The sequence below is a fragment of the Schistocerca gregaria genome, chromosome 11, assembly GCF_023897955.1.
Source record: "Schistocerca gregaria isolate iqSchGreg1 chromosome 11, iqSchGreg1.2, whole genome shotgun sequence".
In the NCBI taxonomy this organism is placed as follows: Eukaryota; Metazoa; Arthropoda; class Insecta; order Orthoptera; family Acrididae; genus Schistocerca; species Schistocerca gregaria.
Genome location: NC_064930.1, coordinates 150,335,372 through 150,354,147, shown reverse-complemented (window position 1 = coordinate 150,354,147; position 18,776 = coordinate 150,335,372). Strand labels below are relative to the sequence as shown.

The 18,776-nt window shown below is 40.5% G+C and overlaps 1 protein-coding gene across 2 annotated transcripts in view; it reads right to left on the bottom strand.

Moving 5' to 3' along the window:
- Nucleotides 1-1,709: 1,709 nt before the first annotated feature.
- Nucleotides 1,710-18,776, bottom strand: part of LOC126295483 (uncharacterized) — a 36,728-nt gene continuing 19,661 nt past the window's right edge. The window contains exon 3 of one of the 2 annotated variants that reach the window (XM_049988032.1): nt 1,710-1,999. The gene's annotated coding sequence lies outside the window, so the exon portion shown is untranslated. The remainder of the gene's footprint in view (nt 2,000-18,776) is intronic. The other variant, XM_049988033.1, reaches the window with a different exon arrangement.

Below are 18,776 nucleotides of genomic sequence, written 5' to 3'. Positions count from 1 at the left end.
ATAGGGTGGACCTCTTAGACAGTGCCAGTACACAAACGTTGACTAGCAATAACAGTGTCATTATAGCGACTATAGTTACAAAAGTTAATAAATCAGTCGAGAAGGCTAATAGTGTTTCTGGTAAGAAGAGCAGATAAGCAGCTAGAATCTTACATAGACAATGAACTGCAATTATTTAGTTACAGAATGATGGATGGAATTATGGGCAAAGTTTAAACGTATTGTAAATCGAGATCTGTAGAACTAGGTGTGTAGTAAATGGATTACAAACGGAAAAAAATCACCAGGGTTTAATAACAAAATTTGGAAGGGAGGTGCTGAGGAAGAGGCTGTTGCACTCTCGGTTCAAAAGAGAGAGCACAAATGACAACAGGCAAAGATTAGTAGAGATTCACATGTCTGTAAAAAACTATACACAGTGTTAGACGACTACCACCATTATACCTTAGCGAGAGATCTAGCCGAGAACGTGAGAAAATTCTGGTCCCGTGTAAAATTGCTTAGTGGGTCTAAGGCTTCAATGCAGTCGCTCCTCGACCAGTCTGCTGCACCAGTTGAAGATGGCAAAACTAAAGCCAAAGTTTTAAATTTCGTGTTTAAGAAACCATTCGTGCAGGAGAATCGTACACACATACTGTTGTTTAACCGTCACACAGGCTCCAGTATTGGCAGTGTAGTAATAAACTTTCATCAGCTTCAACTACTACAAAGAGCGAACCAGTATCTACGTAAAACCTTAAACTGACAAGAAAAACACTTCAATTAGGCAGTGCCACAATTTATCTCAGTATTTACATTAAGAGATGCAAATTGTGCTTAGCTCCAGTGTTCAAATTAAACAGGTTTTGACAGGAGACCGATAACGGATGACGTAGTTTCTGGAGTTGCATAACTGGTTTGTTTGAAACAGCAGCAGCAGATTAGTCAGAGAAGAGCTGTGGCCCTTTCTTCAAATCGGTAGCCTTTTCGTACATACAGTATAAAGTAATTTGTAAGTAATTTCCTGTAATTGTCATTACAAGCACCGTTCATAATTTGTTGTCAATAAATTTTACACAAGCAGGGTCTATTAAGAAACGACGAATTTCAGTCGACTCGGTAATTCCTATTACGGTAACGACTCACTCCAGACATTTTGCTCACACAGATTTTCTCCCTCACGTCTTTGTGGTTTCACTGGCCCTGCCAAGAGGGAGGATGGTAAGTCTCAGAATTCGTCACACTCCTTACCAAAGTGTGCAAAAACTTTCAAAACACACAGGAAAAAAATATTTTTTCCTTTTAATGTACAATGTCAACTACAATTTGAATACACTGGGTCTTACTTCGAAACAGTAAGGTCCAGCACACAGTGAGAACATTAATAACAAACTGAGCCAGATAGCTCGCCTCAGACTGTGCTTTCCTGTGTCGTCCTCTTCGTTTGACTGCCGGCCCGAGTACGAAGGGATGAAAATTCACAAACGGGAACGAGAACGAAGAATGTCTACATCCCACTCCCCAGTGCTAGCAAACAGAAGACAACTGACGACAGACGGGGCAGACGCAGAGGCCGTTCTGCAGTGCTCCGTACGGCACGGCACGGCACTTTAAATCGACCGGGTGTCACCTCCTCTCCGTCAGATTGTTTGAGGCAGCAAAGTGAAATGTATTGCAGACAAAATAAAGCAGGGTTTGTATGACTCTGAACCACACATTGTAAGTAACAGTTTTGTTCATAATACCAGTACTTTATTCTGACAAGTGTAAATTAAAATTTACACCGTTTACAATTTATCATTTTTACATTTTCCTCAAGATTTGATCCGTACGTGTAGCTCCAGGTTCTGTTCTTCAGAAGCAAAAATTGTTACCCACTTTTCAAGAGGCACAACGTGAGACACTTCCAAGTTTTTACTTTATCTGCAGCGGCCCACGGACCAAACTGTTTGGCAGTTGTAGATAGTGGTATTCTCCGGTGTTTTGTCAGTTTTAAACTCGACTGGGTCGAACTGGTATCCTGAAATGAAAATATAAGGGCACACTATCATAATAAAAAATGGTTAAAACATTCTCATGTACAAGACATCTACACACACACACACACACACACACACACACACACACACACACACACACACACACACACACACACAAATTGTCACAATTGCTGTACGTCTCAAAATACAGAGTGCGGGCTGGGGTGCAGAGCGGCTGCCCCTGCAGTTCTCACACAACCTGTACGTCAGTGGTGGTAGGATCGTTCGTACTGCAGTCAGTCTCAAATGCCCGTTCTCTGAACTTTACTGGTCAAGTTCTGCAAAAAGAGCACCACCTCGCATCGAGTGATTCCCACCTGAGTTCACACAGCATTTCTTTAATACCCGTGCGACGACTGAATGTACCGGTAACCTCTGAACCGTTTCGGTGTCTCTTTAGTTAGGGATCGCAAAAACTCGACCAGTATTCGAGAGTGGGTCGCACGAGTGTTCTATATGCATTCTCCTTTATAGGCGAGCTACACTTTCCTATGATTTTCGAAATTCGACCCTCTGCCTCCCCTGACATGTTCATTCTATCTGTATCACTATCCAGTGTGAGATATTTAACCGATGCGACTGTGTCGAGCAGCACACCGCTAAAGTAACCGAGTATTACAAGAGTGTATTTCACACTCATCTTCAATAGCTTACATTTTATGACATTTAGAACAAGCTCCCAGTCATCACGCCAAATAGAAATTCTGTCTAAATCACCCCGTGTCGTTCTACAGTCACTTTTTGACAATAGTTTTCCGAACCCTAGGGCTGGGGAACGGTCGTCGATTGCTGCTCACCCCACCAGCAGATTATTCACACACACACACACACCACATTTGGTCTCTGACAAACACTCGTCACCTGGAACAAAGTACCGGGTTCTACAGCTTGAAAGAGTCATCGAGCCTCTCACGTGTACGACAACACGTTCCATACACTTGGATCTTTGTTAGCAGTCTGGTAGGCTCTGTGTCACATGCTTTCGGAAAAACTAGGAATGCAAAATCTGCTCATCATCCTCCACCTGCGGGTCACAGGATATCGCGCGAGAAATGGGCGAGTCGAGTTTTGCACGAGCGAAGCTTTCTAAATCTGTGTCGACGTGGAGATACGAGCTTTTCCATCTTGGGGAAACTTATTAAACTCTAACTTTGAATATCCACACTAATTCTACAGCAAATCAAAGATATGGGTACCGTCTGTTCTTCTCTCCTTCTCCTATACGACAGTCACCCACAGTCAATTGGGACATCGCACTGGCTGAGAGATTCGTGACAAATGTGAGCTAAGTAAGGGGCCAATGTGGAATAGCACACTCTGCAAAGCCAAACCAGGATTCCGTACAGACCTGGTGACTTCTTAGTTTTCAACTCCTGTAGGTACTTACCAGTGCCGAGGCTGCTCGTTTCCACCTCCTCCGTATGGGAGTCTGTGCAACAGTCAAACAATGGCACACCTATCGTATCTTCCCGAGTCAATGATTTTTTTTTAAAAGCATAATTTAAAACTTCAGTACCCTTCTGTCCTCCCCTATTGTCATAACAGACTGGACGAGTGACCGAATAGAGACCTTCGATGCACTTAGGTGATTTTATGTAGGACCAGAGCTTTCTCGGTATCTCGGCAAGATCTTTCACTAGTCTGAGAGAGTACAATTTGTCGTGAGCTTCACACGGTGCACTAGACATAAAAAATAATAATCAATTATGTGGTTCAATTTTGAGAGCAGCATTCATTCTATGCCAAAAAATATGTACTCAAAACATTGTTTTCCTTTCAGGATAGACGGCTCTGTAATCAACAGATATCAAGTGTGTTTACTTTTGCAATTAAGAACTGACACATTTGATTCTATATTTAATTTGCAATATAAATATAAACCTTTGTGTCTTAATGGTTGATATTTACTTTGGTGTTGCAAATGTGACTGTACAAGACAATATGTTTCGCTCTTTCAATGTCCGGTTAGAAACTATATTTAGTGTGATCGAGAAGCGACGATGCGGACATAATCACTTTCTGTTCCCGCCGGGGTGCCGACATCGGTGTGACCCTCGGCACCCACCACTGGGGCCGCTCTACTGCGACGAGCATCCACGGCACCTCTCACTGACGCTTCGCGGACATTCTAATTTGTTACGGTCGCAGCAATTTGTATTCCGCCGGTGACCACGTAGCGGCCAGTGTGAAACGTACGGCGGTCGGACGTAAACGAGCACCGAAATCGGTCACGCTGAGGGCAGGGTCCGAGGGTGGCCACCGAAATCTAGCATTCCGTAGGAGCATCTCGTCTGCCGGGAATGTCAATTTCTAGCCACATTATTTGTACAGTACAATCACATTTGGGAAACTCGAGTAACGTTTGACCGTCAGTATCGACCATTACAAATCGAAGGTTTACATTTATGTTGTAAATTAAATGTAGAATCAAATGCGTCTTTTCTCAATTGCAAAAACACGCACACTCAGTATTTCAAAAACCTTGTAATAGATGTGCCTTTGCAACCTAGACCATCTTATAATTTTCAAAAACACAACATTTGTCAATTACAGCACCATCTACAACAAATATGAGAATGGTTCAAGTAAACAGTACATTTCTTTTGGAACAAAATTCGGATATGCAATAAAAATGGGGAGGGGGTTTTCCATTTAAAAATACAAAGTCGCCTCCTCCCACACACGAGGTGCAGTCAGAGATGGCCAGTCGTAGCACGGACAGACGTCCTTTTTACTAATATTAATTTTTCTCTGAGAACATTTTTTATGCACAGTACATATTTTTCGACATATTTAGTCATTTCGAATTAAAACAACCACTCCGTACCACTGCTGCCAGTCCGACATCTCAGTCTCGGTCGAGTCGGCTACCCGTCGTCTGAAAGTTTCCCACCTCCGGCGATCGTGTACTCGTACGAGACACGCGTCACGACACCGAGCCGTATACAGACGGCAGGTTTGTACACTGTACAGTCCCTCGCAGATGCCACCTTACAGGTGTACGGGATGACGCTTTCCACAGATCTGGTATTGCGCCAATATACTTTGTGACTTATTTCGAGTGAGTGCACACTTCCTTTCAGTAGTCATTTTCGGTATAAACATCATTGTGAATTTGTGCAGTGAATAATTCATCTTTCAACACAGCAAGCAATCACCTAAAAAGTGCACATCAAGGAATCTCCCTTCTGAAAGGGCAGTATCTACTTAAATATAGAAGGATACAGCTGTGATCTCGCTACTGATGAAATCGTTACTACCTGACAGTTGGAATGACACCACTGCCCACGGTGGTTAGAAAGCCGTAAGGGTAACGCTCGCTTTTTAATTAACTCTACAGTTAACTTACAAAATCGCTGTTGTATTTTTGCATTCTCAGTATTAGTAAATTATCGAGAGACACGTAAAGCAGCGAAATAAATGTAAGAATGGCCGATTTCCATATTCGGTGACACGAACTGCAACTTATTCGTTAAGAAATACTTTCCAATTGTGTACAACTGCAGCTTACTCTACTGACAGCGAGAGAATATAAACACGTATTTCATTGACGGGAAGCGTATACTTCTGTCGCTTTTTGTTCTTATTGTAATAGGCGCTTTCCTCAAAACCTAACAATTTTGTACGTAGTCTACCGATTTGCACTGTCTTACGCTTCACTCTACTGTATAATACACGAATATTTTTGTACATATAATTACTGTTGCTTCAAAAGCTAATGTCTTTAGCATCCTCTGTGTCTGGGGCTGCGATGTAGTGACAACTGTGAAACTGGCTTTTTTTTTCTTTTGTGTTGAACGAAGTTTTATTGCTTTTGATGTTTTATATCAGACCAGTGGTATTTTCCCTTCAGTTACAGTTGCAGTGGCTTATTTTGTACATTTAATAATGTAGGTATTGCATTCAATACACGTTTCCTACTTTCCACATTCACAGATTTGACCGGAAGTGTACTAAAGGAAACATCACATTACCGTGTAGCTATACCATACATCCAAGTACGGTGTCGGCAATATCGTATTTATCCACCGACACTGGGCAAGTGGCTTTCAATTACAATCTCTATCCTGTATGGGAATGTACATAACCGATGTATACACACACGGTTGACGATGGATGGAAGTTTCGGTCCGGCTGTGAAGTGCGCACGGATAGCCTAATAGCGAGACGACCACTCGCAATAAATGAGAAATCCAGATTCGAGTCCCGGTCAGACATAAATTTTTATCGGCATTCCATTACACAGCTTACAGTTGTCCACATTTGCAATTGCCAATGCATTTCACATAATTCTTCTTCTGCCATTGCAGTGCAATTAAGCTTTTGTCAACAATACAATCGAGGACCTACGGATGCTGACATTCACAGACAGCATTGGTACTGTCCAAGGAATGGGATGAGTGAGCAGAGGAAAAAGTACTGGTCAGTTACACCTATTGGCACAAAACTTCAAAAGAACGGGCCTTTCACCTGAACACAGTCCGAGGAAATCAACTTACGAGGTCAGTAAGCAGCACCACACGCCACAAACGGAGGTTTGGTATTTTCTGAAAATGAAGTAAACAGTTTAACTGTAGGTAATTCGAATTTCATAATGTACAAATTACACTATGGCAATATCAGAAGTCTCATTTTTTGAGACAAGGTAACTTTGTGTACGAGTGGCGAGATTAACCGACACATTATTTGAGCACAGCGTGGAGAAAAGTCTTTGTGTGCATCTGAACATCCTCGTGACTCACTGAAGGATGTACAGTGTGAAATGGGTAATGACTTACTGGTAAATGTCATCTGCGTGATTCAGGGATGTAGTACAGAACACCTATAAAGTAAGTACAAAAATTGTTTTGGACTTTCTTTTAAATTGTCTGTAATTCTTATCGACACATCGAAAGGAATTAAGTAGTTATAGCTGTTTGTAATCACTCATGTAAACTGTCATGTCTCTTTGTCTGTCTGTAAATGCTAATCTCCAAATCTACTAGGCAAATTATCAAGATGGAACTTGAGAACAGCTTGGTGCAACATATGTGCTTTACTTCTTCAAAATATGATCACAGCTAAAAACAGGGATTGTAATATAAAGACTAATCTACAATTGTCATGTCTGTCTGTCTAAACACACTAATTTCCAAAACAACTAGATGAATTTGAAAAAGGTTCTGTCAGGTAACTTGAGGGTAGCTTGGGGCAACATACAGCCTTTACCTCCATCATAATTAGATTTATTAATAATAACAACAACCTCCTAATATAAAGTGTTAGGGGACTGCTAAGCTTAGTAGTTTGGATGTTTACAACTGCAGTGACACGATCATAAGGGGTAGTACACCAAAGAAACAACAAATGGTTGGTACTTTTTTTTATAATAAAAAAACCTCAGTAACAGAGTTAAGTGCCACAAAATTATCTTTATGGATGTCAACTAACACTGAATTTATTTGAATAGGATACAAGGATTTACTGATTTTGCTTTCTGTATCAAAAACTTAATGAAATTGCTTTATTTTTTCAATATTTTTTACTTATATTGACTTCTTGTTTAGGGAAAACGGATTTATTGATGAAGAGATCCTGGGGTTGTCTTCTACCGAACAAGGTACACAACCATAAAAAGTGACGGTATGCAAAGGCCCTTCTTTAAATTCCATTGCAAAGCACAAACATATAGCAAGTTCTACACATTTTCTTAAAGATCTGTAGTGATTCCTGACATCAAATTTACAAAATCTAAATATTTACAAATATACGGTAGTCCTAAATAACTTACTTTAATTCTTGGGTCATTCCACGTCAAATCAATGCAGAAACAGACCATTTTCAACCTCACAAATCATTTTTTCTTGAAATTTGGCACAGGTGTACTACTGGTGTACACTTGAAAAAATATGAAATTTTACTGAGATGCGTCAATTTGTTTTTTAATTATGAAGTTGTAAAATTGTCATAAATGAGCCCAAAAACAGGAAATGACCATTTTGGAAACTGCTGTAAAAGCTTTCATAATTTGTGACAGAATGAACGTTCTCAAGACCGGATGACATTAACTGCTGGTAAACCTATCGAGGTGTCAGGTTGTGGACAACGGGCTTATTGCCTGAAAGATTTACTGGCAGCAATTTCCTAAATGAGCCACACACACAGAATCCCCTTTCCTATAACACACAAACACCGCAACGGTTAATATTAGAAAAAAAATTTAAACAAAATTTAAATTTGTAATTTATTTTTTTAAAAAGCACACATTTTAAAAGTTATTCCACGAATAGTCAGTACAGGGTGTACATGCGGACACTTTTTCCCAAGTGAAAATACATTATAACCCAGGTTGAAGGTACATTTTTTCCACGTTAAGTGACGATATACTTTCCTTCGAAGCTGTAAAACTTATCAATCCTTTGAATGGTAAAAGTTTTTTTACACCAGCAGATCATTTTCTGGGTCTTTAGAAAACTAAACCTAGTGGGTGCAACCACAACGGAGGGGTATCTGTTGAGAGGCTAGACAAACGTGTGGTTCCTGAAAAGGGGCAGCAGCCTTTTCAGTAGTTGCAGGGGCAACAGTCTGGATGATTGACTGATCTGCCCTTGTAACAATAACCAAAACGGCCTTGCTGTGCTGGTACTGCGAACAGCTGAAAGCAAGGGGAAAAGTACAGCCATAATTTTTCCCGAGGGCATGCAGCTTTACTGTAATCGGGCAGATAGGTTAGAAAATTTAAAAAGAGAAATGGATAGGTAAAGTTAGATATAGTGAGAATTAGTGAAGTTCGGTGGCAGGAGGAACAAGACTTCTGGTCAGGTGAATACAAAGTTATAAACACAGAATCAAATGGGGGTAATGCAGGAATAGGTTTAATAATAAATAATTAATCTCTTTCAAATTCTGAAGGTGGCAGGGGTAAAATACAGGGAGCGAAAGGCTATTTACAATTTGTACAGGAACCAGATGGCAGTCATAAGAGTCGAGGGGCATGAAAGGGAAGCAGTGGTTGGGAAAGGACTGAGACAGGGTTGTAGCCTCTCCCCGATGTTATTCAATCTGTATATTGAGCAAGCAGTGAAGGAAACAAAAGAAAAGTTCGGAGTAGGTATTAAAATCCATGGAGAAGAAATAAAAACTTTGAGATTCGCCGATGACATTGTAATTCTGTCAGAGACGGCAAAGGACTTGGAAGAGCAGTTGAACGGAATGGACAGTGTCTTGAAAGGAGGATATAAGATGAACATCAACAGAAGAAAAACGAGGATAATGGAATGTAGTGGAATTAAGTCGGGTGATGGTGCGTGAATTAGATTAGAATTAGATTAGGAAATGAGACACTTGAAGTAGTGCTATTTGGGGAGCAAAATAACTGATGATGGTAGAAGTAGAGAAGATGTTGTTGTTGTTGTTGTTGTTGTTGTTGTTGTTGTTGTCTTCAGTCCTGAGACTGGTTTGATGCAGATCTCCATGCTACTCTGTCCTGTGCAAGCTTCTTCATCTCCCAGTACCTACTGCAGCCTACATCCTTCTGAATCTGCTTAGTGTATTCATCTCTTGGTCTCTCTCTATGATTTTTACCCTCCACGCTGCCCTCCAATACTAAAATGGTGATCCCTTGATACCTCAGAACATGTCCTACCAACCGATCCCTTCTTCTGGTCAAGTTATACCACAAACTCCTCTCCTCCCCAATCCTATTCAATACCTCCTCATTAGTTACGTGATCTATCCACCTTATCTTCAGCATTCTTCTGTAGCACCACATTTCGAAAGCTTCTATTCTCTTCTTGTCTAAACTATTTATCGTCCATGTTTCACTTCCATACATGGCTACACTCCAAACAAATACTTTCAGAAACGACTTCCTGATACATAAATCTACATTTGATGTTAACAAATGTCTCTTCTTCATAAACGCTTTCCTTGCCATTGCCAGTCCCACATTTTATATCCTCTCTACTTCGACCATCATCAGTTATTTTACTTCCTAAATAGCAAAACTCGTTTACTACTTTAAGTGTCTCATTTCCTAATCTAATTCCCTTAGCATCACCCGATTTAATTTGACTACATTCCATTATCCCCGTTTTGCTTTTGTTGATGTTCATCTTATATCCTCCTTTCAAGACACTGTCCATTCCGTTCAACTGCTCTTCCAGGTCCTTTATCCAAGTCTACAAATGCTAGAAACGTAGGTTTGCCTTTTCTTAATCTTTCTTCTAAGATAAGTCCTAAGGTCAGTATTGCCTCACGGGTTCCAACATTTCTACGGAATCCAAACTGATCCTCCCCGAGGTCCGCATCTACCAGTTTTTCCATTCGTCTGTAAAGAATTCGTGTTAGTATTTTGCAGCGGTCACTTATTAAACTGATAGTTCGGTAATTTTCACATCTGTCAGCACCTGCTTTCTTTGGGATTGGAATTATTATATTCTTCTTGAAATCTGAGGGTATTTCGCCTGTCTCATACATCTTGCTCACCAGCTGGTAGAGTTTTGTCAGGACTGGCTCTCCCAAGGCCGCCAGTAGTTCCAGTGGAATGTTGTCTACTCCCGGGGCCTTGTTTTGACTCAGGTCTTTCAGTGCTCTGTCAAACTCTTCATGCAGTATCTTAACTCCCATTTCGTCTTCATCTACATCCTGTTCCATTTCCATAGTATTGTCCTCAAGTACATCGCCCTTGTATATACCCCCTATATACTTCTTCCACCTTTCTGCTTTCCCTTCTTTGCTTAGAACTGGGTTGCCATCTGAGTTCTTGATATTCATACAAGTGGTTCTCTTCTCTCCAAAGGTCTCTTTAATTTTCCTGTAGGCAGTATCTATCTTAACCCTAGTGAGATAAGCTTCTACATCCTTACATTTGTCTTCTAGCCATCCCTGCTTAGCCATTTTGCACTCCCTGTCGATCTCATTTTTGAGACATTTGTATTCCTTTTTGCCTGCTTCATTTACTGCATTTTTATATTTTCTCCTTTCATCAATTAAATTCAATATTTCTTCTGTTACCAAAGGATTTCTAGCAGCCCTCGTCTTTTTACCTACTTGATCCTCTGCTGCTTTCACTACTTCATCCCTCAGAGCTACCCATTCTTCTTCTACTGTGTTTCTTTCCCCATTCCTGTCAATTGTTCCCTTATGCTCTCTCTGAAACTCTGTACAACCTCTGGTTCTTTCAGCTTATCCAGATCCCATGTCCTTAAATCCCCACCTTTTTGCAGTTTCTTCAGTTTTAATCTACAGGTCATAACCAATAGATTGTGGTCAGAGTCCACATCTGCCCCTGGAAATGTCCTACAATTTAAAACCTGATTCCTAAATCTCTGTCTTACCATAATATAATCTATCTGATACCTTTTAGTATCTCCAGGATTCTTCCATGTATACACTCTTCTTTTATGATTCTTGAACAAAGTATCAGCTATGATTAAGTTATGTTCTGTGCAAAATTCTACCAGATGGCTTCCTCTTTCATTTCTTAGCCCCAAACCTATCTTGGTCACAATAATGCGTTCACTATGCTGTTTGTAGTAGCTTACCTGCACTCCTATTTGTTTTATTCATTATTAAACCTACTCCTGCATTACCCCTATTTGATTTTGAATTCACCTGACCAGAAGTCTTGTTACTCCTGCCACCGAACTTCACTAATTCCCACTATATCTAATTTTAACCTATCCATTTCCCTTTTTAAATTTTCTAACCTACCTGCCCGATTAAGGGATCTGACATTCCACACTCCGATCCGTAGAACGCCAGTTTTCTTACTCCTGATAACGATGTCCTCCTGAATAGTCCACGCCCGGAGATCCTGAATGGGGGACTATTTTACCTCCGGAATATTTTACCCAAGAGGACGCCATCATCATTTAATCATACAGTAAAGCTGCATGTCCTCGGGAAAAATTACGGCTGTAGTTTCCCCTTGCTTTCAGCGGTTCGCAGTACCAGCACAGCAAGGCTGTTTTGGTTAATGTTACAAGGCCAGATCAGTCAATCATCCAGACTGTTGCCCCTGCAACTACTGAAAAGGCTGCTGCCCCTCTTCAGGAACCACACGTTTGTCTGGCCTCTCAACAGATACCCCTCCGTTGTGGTTGCACCTACGGTACGGCCATCTGTATCACTGAGGCACGCAAGCCTCCCCACCAACGGCAAGGTACAAGGTGTGTGTGTGTGTGTGGGGGGGGGGGGGGGGGGGGGGGGTTGTAGTGAAGATATAAAATGTAAACTGGCAACGGCAAGGAAAGCGTTTCTGAAGAAGAGAAATTTGTTAACATCGAGTATTGATTTAAGTGTCAGGAAGTCATGTCTGAAAGTATTTGTATGGAGTGTAGCCATGTATGGAAGTGAAACATGGATGATAAATAGCTTTGACAAGAAGAGAATAGAAGCTTTCGAAATGTGGTGCTACAGAAGAATACTGAAGATTAGATGGGTAGATCACATAACTAATGAGGAGGGATTTAATAGAATTAGGAAGAAGAGGAGTTTGTGGCACAACTTGACTAGAAGAAGGGATCGGTTGGTAGGACATGTTCTGAGGCATCAAGGGATCACCAATTTAGTATTGGAGGGCAGCATGGAGGGTAAAAATCGTAGAGGGAGACCAAGAGATGAATACTCTAAGCAGATTCAGAAGGATGTAGGCTGCAGTAGGTACTGGGAGATGATGCAGCTTGCACAGGATAGAGTAGCATGGAGAGCTGCATCAAACCAGCCTCAGGACTGAAGACCACAACAATAACAACATGAACAGCGGTATGACTTTTTTAAATGGCACGCTGTATTTTGTATTCAGTAATTTATTTCCTCTCCTAAAGACCTATTCAAAAAACTATCACAGTGTACCATTCACTGAAACACAACATTATTAATTACAAACACAACACTGACGTTGACACTCCCAGTGCTTAGTGCAGGTACTGGGGTAATGGAACACATCCACGTGCTGACATTGAAAGAGGACAAATTTAAACGTACGTAGAATGCACACCTGTCATTCCGTCAACCACTGTCAGTTAAAGAGTTGTACACCGACAAAGAGAAGGTAGAAATGCTACTCACCTATAGGGGATATAAGTCAGCAGAACAGTAATTGCAGTACTGTTTTCTTATGTGCGGGTACATTTAATACAGCAGGTTAGTCCTTTTAAATACTGTTGTGCAGAGTAGCCATACAGTAAAGGCTGTCCTTCCCACAAACTGCATCAACATAACGTTTGTTTTATTGTTGTTGTTGTTGTTGAAGGTAGGTGAAATGCTACGCAGGCAGTGGAACTGTACAGAGAGTGATATCGTGACAAGAACCCACCTTCCCGACAGACGTTTTCTCTTCCTGTTGCGACACTTCGGGAAAGAGGAAGTTTCAACCCACGACAATGCAATCGTCACGGACTCGTACAGATGAAGCTGCCAAAGTTACTGTTCTCACTTCTGTTGCTATGAATCCACATGTGAGCACATGACAGCTTGAACATGAGATTACTTACTATGTGGCAAGGGCCTTACCGACCATACGCCTGCTCTACGAGCCTCCTCCACTTCTGCCTGTCCAATGCGCTGTTTGTCCAGTTGCTGCTGCTGTTCCCCTAGTTGTGTCCTCCCAAATGTTATCCTGCCATCTGATTCTGGGTTTCCCTCTTCCTCTCGTTCCATCTATTGTTCTGCTGAATGCCATTCTAGGTAGTCTATTCTCTGTCGTTCTTGCTATATGGCCTGCCCAATTCAGCCTTCTCCTCTTGAGCACTTTGACGATGTTATGGTGTTTGTACAGCCCTCTTAATTCTTCATTTCTTCTTATTCTCCATTCCACGTTACTTTTGTCGTATACAGGTCCGAAAATTTTCCTCAATACTTTTCTTTCGAATATTAGCAGTTTTTCTTCATCTTTCTTTCTAAATATTAATGTTTCACATCCATATAACATCACAGGTATAATGGTCGATTGATATAGGTGGATTTTGAAGTTACTGCTAAGTGATCTTTTTCTTAGAATTTTGATGAAACTAAAAAGTGTCTTGTTTGCTGTTCATAAACGGGCATCTATTTCTATATCTGTTCTGTTATTATTACTAAAAAAACTTCCTAGATACTTGAAGTGGTCAACAGTCTTGAAATTGAATCCATCTACAGTCAGAGGTGCATCTTTTCTGGTTTTCTTACTTATGGGCAGGTATTCTTTCTTTTCTTCATTAACATGTAATGCTGTTTTCTCAGCAATTTTGTAGTAATTTTGCATCATTCTGATTAATTCTCTTTTAGAGCTACTTATTAGTGCTACATCATCGGCATAGCCAAGTCTTGTAATGTTCACATCCTGTAGCTGGATCCCTTGCGGACTGGTTTTAGAAAAATCTCTATCGATCTTCTCTAGGACAAGGTTAAATAAAATAGGTGAAATGGCATCCCCTTGTCTCAGACCAGCGTACAACTTGAAATCTTCTGTTTCTCCTACCGGTGTCTTTATGCAACATGAAGTTTCATCTACACACATTTTACCTAATCTGATTAATTTTGATGGTATTTTAAATTCCTTCATTATATTTAGAAGTGTCTGTCCGTGTATGCTATCGTAGGCTTTTTTAAAATCTACTAATAATATGCGCACATCTACAATGAATTCCCACACCTTCTCAGTTACTTGTCTTAGGGTGAGTGAGTGATCTAATGTGGATCTGTTTCTGCAGAAACCGCATTGGCAGTCCCCAATCATTTCTTCTGTTATTGGTATCAGCCCGTTTAATAGGCAGCTCGATAAGATTTTGTAGGTGACATCCAGTAAGGCCATTCCTCTGTAGTTATCACAAATTAGTGGATCATTCTTCTTAAATATGGGGCACACAATTGCAGTTTTCCAATCTGCAGGAATGGTTTCCGTCTCCCAAATTGTTTCTATTAACGCCTGTATTTCTAATTCCAGTTGTCGGCCTGCATTCTTTAATAACTCAGCGTACATCTTGTCCTCGCCACAAGCCTTGTTATTCTTTAATTTCTTTATTGCTTGCTGTACTTCGTTTACTGACGGGCATTCACAACACGGGATTGGCATTCCTAAAACCAGTGTACATATAATCTTACGCGTCACCAGTTGCACCTTTACCAAATACACCTACATAAAGAATTGCACGGGAATGATTTCCAGAATCGTGTACAGTTCTGTCAGTGGGCACAGCAGCAAATCCTTGCCAACCTGTACTACTTCTCCGACGTTCTATTTACTGACGAATGTTTCTTCTCAAACAGAGGACAGGTAAATACAAGGAACATAAATTATTTGTCCAGTGTCAACCCACGATGGCTCAGACAGGTGGAACATCGGCGTCAATGGAGAGTTAACGTGTCGTGTGGGATACTCGGTACTACAATTATTGGCTCTTATTTCGTCAACGGTGGTCTAAACGGCACAGCGTATGCCAACTTCCTCAGACAAATTCTTCCTCCTCTTCTAGATGAAGTGCCGCTAAGAACCAGGATGCTTATGTGGTATCAACAGATAGATGTCCTTGCGTGCACGTCGTGTTCCGGACCGAAGGCGTCCCGCCAGACGGATCGGTCGAGGAGGAACAGTTACCTGGCCTGCTAGGTCTTCCGGTTTAAATCCTCTGGACTTTTTTCTTTGGGGAAGCACGAAAGATGTAGTCTATCGCAATATTCCAACAACTCCAGAGGACATGCAGGAACGTATTGCGAGTTTCTGCAGTTCTCTTAAGCAGGCAACACTGGAAGCAATAAATAATTCTTTCAGTGAGTGCACCAGTGAATCGGCGTTCGGGGTCAACACTTTGTGCACCTTTGAATGTTCTACTCCTGGGCAATGGTACAGGAGAGTCAAAGTCAATTTTGTGTTACGTTTTTACTTGGTTTTCATTTGTTTTCTGACAACTCCAGCAAGTGGACGAGTTTGTGATCCCGAGCTTATAGTCAATGTTGTGTTATGTAATTAATAACATTGTGTTTCAGTAAACGGTACACTGTGATGCGTTTTTGAGTAGGTCTTTAGGAGAGGAAATGAATAACCGAATAAAATATACAGACTGCCATTTAAAAAAGTCATACCTGCTGTATACTTATACTTGTTGCCATTTTTACTGCATAATTCGCAATGCATGAAAGAACTAAAATAAATATGAAAAACTAATCTTTAAGCTCTGTCTTTTTTTTTTAAGCTTCGGTTAGCCTTTAAGATATAGCAAATTCAAATGTGCTAATAAAATTTTAAATAATTGCATAAATGGCTTCTTTTCAGGGCCCAAAATCTTTCTGAGTGTAACTCATCTTGTGTAAATGGACGTTTACTTTGAAAGTAACCCTTCTCCGTCCACCATCCCTACTATTCTTTCACATCCAGTCAGATGTGTGAACAGTTGTGATGTCACACTTATCAGAAGCAGTTTGTTGTCAAGAAGCCCTCGTCCTAAAGCCTCCAAAACATTTAGCTGTCGGAGACGTTTGCGTGTGCACTGTGTTTTGTTGTTGTAAATGGTGCGTTTTCTTTATGACGTAAGTTTTATTTTGATGTTATTCACTTGTTTACATTTTACTGCTGCAGTAATATTCTGCAGAAGCAGGCTACAGTAAAATTCTTAGAGTATAGACAAGTCAAAATTACAAAAGTTTAATTGGAAACTGAAACAATAAAAAATTTCCAAAATTCTAAAAAAAAGAAAAAAGAAAAAAAAAATCACAAGTGAAATAATTCTTGAGTTGCACGCAGATTTCCTGATTGTCCAGGAGTGTACGTGCCTTGTACTTCTTGTACTCTGTTCGGAGATTCAGGGGCCACCTTTCAAATTCATTTATTATTGTCTCAGTAACACAGTTTCGGAAGCATTCAGCAGGTCATCGTTCTGAGGTGCTGAAAATCTCTGGCTTAAAAAAAGAAGAAGAAGTGATAAGTCAAGTGACTATAGACATCGAGACATTAATCCAATGGTTTTCTCATCCATCAAATCTGCAAATGTTTGGGGTGATGTGTGTGACAATGAAGAATGACACAACATTTCCATTTTTCCCCCAATTTTAGTAATGACTTATGGCAAACAATTTGTTGTATAGCATTTGGTATTAACTGTTCCTCAATCTTCTAAAGCAAAGGTCACAATGTATAAGTTTAACCAAAGGAAAAGGCAATCATTTTCTCGGAACTGCTTTGCGAACGAATCAAATTTGTAATATTCGGTTCATCTCAGTGTGCCTAAATTTTCGACTGCAGCTTTCAACACATATATCTCACCTCTCCTTACAGTGTCGTACACAGATTTCCCATCTGTTCTGTCACATTTTTCGAGTCTTTCTTTACACCTATTGAGATAGGCCTGTCTTTCAGCACCAGTCTAATTCTGCAGATCTACTGCAAACACATCTATTTCACGGCTAAATGTTGGTGCAATGTTGAATGTAATGGTATGCCTTATGCCACCTATCTCTCACATGACAATCCCCTCCAAATGTGTTGCAAATGGGAAGGATGACAGAATTTTATTACGAGCATTCCATAACCGTAGGGTCACAACTCTAGCATCTTCAGTTTTGTTGAAATTTGTGCAGAATGTCCCTAAAGGACACACAGGGAAACACGCTACATTCTTCAAAATGAGAAACACAGTAAGCTCCTTATGTTCGGCAAGCCACTATTTCTGACATAATAGAGTTGGGCAACTCCGACTTGAAATTCCAGCAACATTTTGGACAGAACACAGAAATGAAAGAAAGCAATGGCCACGCCACAATCTCTCTTCATACTACGTGAAAAGTTACCTTACAACAAGTTTGTATCATTTTTGACAATGAATAGGTAAAGAATGAAAGCTACTGAAAACACGATCATTTGTCATAGCCATCCTGCCAGGAAATTAGTGAACTGTTAAGTTTCCCACAAATCTATTCACTACATTGTGAGCTCCTTAAGTTTCCAAAAATACTTAATTTTATCTATACTTGACACCACATAAGGCTATTCTTATTAACACCAATGAAAAGATCATACCATAGTCCAGCAGAAACACGAGGTTGGCCTCCATTCAAAAATCTTTTAGTTGTTCTTCCAGTATCCATTCTGAAGGCATGCCCAAGCCAGGCTATTATTCTACCTTTTATAATTCTTACGATGTCAGCTCCTCGTACGAGGCAGTCCAACTCTACATTCCAATATCCTGAGCTACTGCTAGTCAGCAGTCGTTAGCATCATGTTTCGCACCCGCATGTTACAACAGGCCTGATCGTGAGTTTGTATAGATGGAGCTTCAGCTGCCTATTTCAGAACCTAAGACCAACAATTTCTTAAACATGTGGAAGCATCTATCTGCTTAGGATGTGCAGTTTGATTTCAGTTGACACGGAATTTGTACTGCTAATATTATAACCGAAATAGTCAAAGTTCTGCACATGGTCAAAATCTAATTTAATAAAAGAAAATATCAGTTAACTTCATTTATGAGCATTGTGGTTGGCTACCTCAACTGAGTCACGAACTGATTCGATTTTATTTCCACCGTTCGTGCCCTCGAGTTACCCACTGATACCAGCTCGCGACCAGACAGCTGTGGACACTGCAAGTTCACTTTTACAGTAGCAGTTTATCCCTATTTGTACTGTTACTCTATTCTCCATTGTCGGAGTTAGTTCTTATATAGAAAAGACTTGTGGGCAGTATAACTGAAATGTTCAATTGCCTTGAAAGTGTATTATTTTAAATGCAGCTCCTGTCAGATTTGATGTACCGCAACACTGCACGAGACGTAGTCAGAGGTTGCGGTCATAAAAATGCCACAA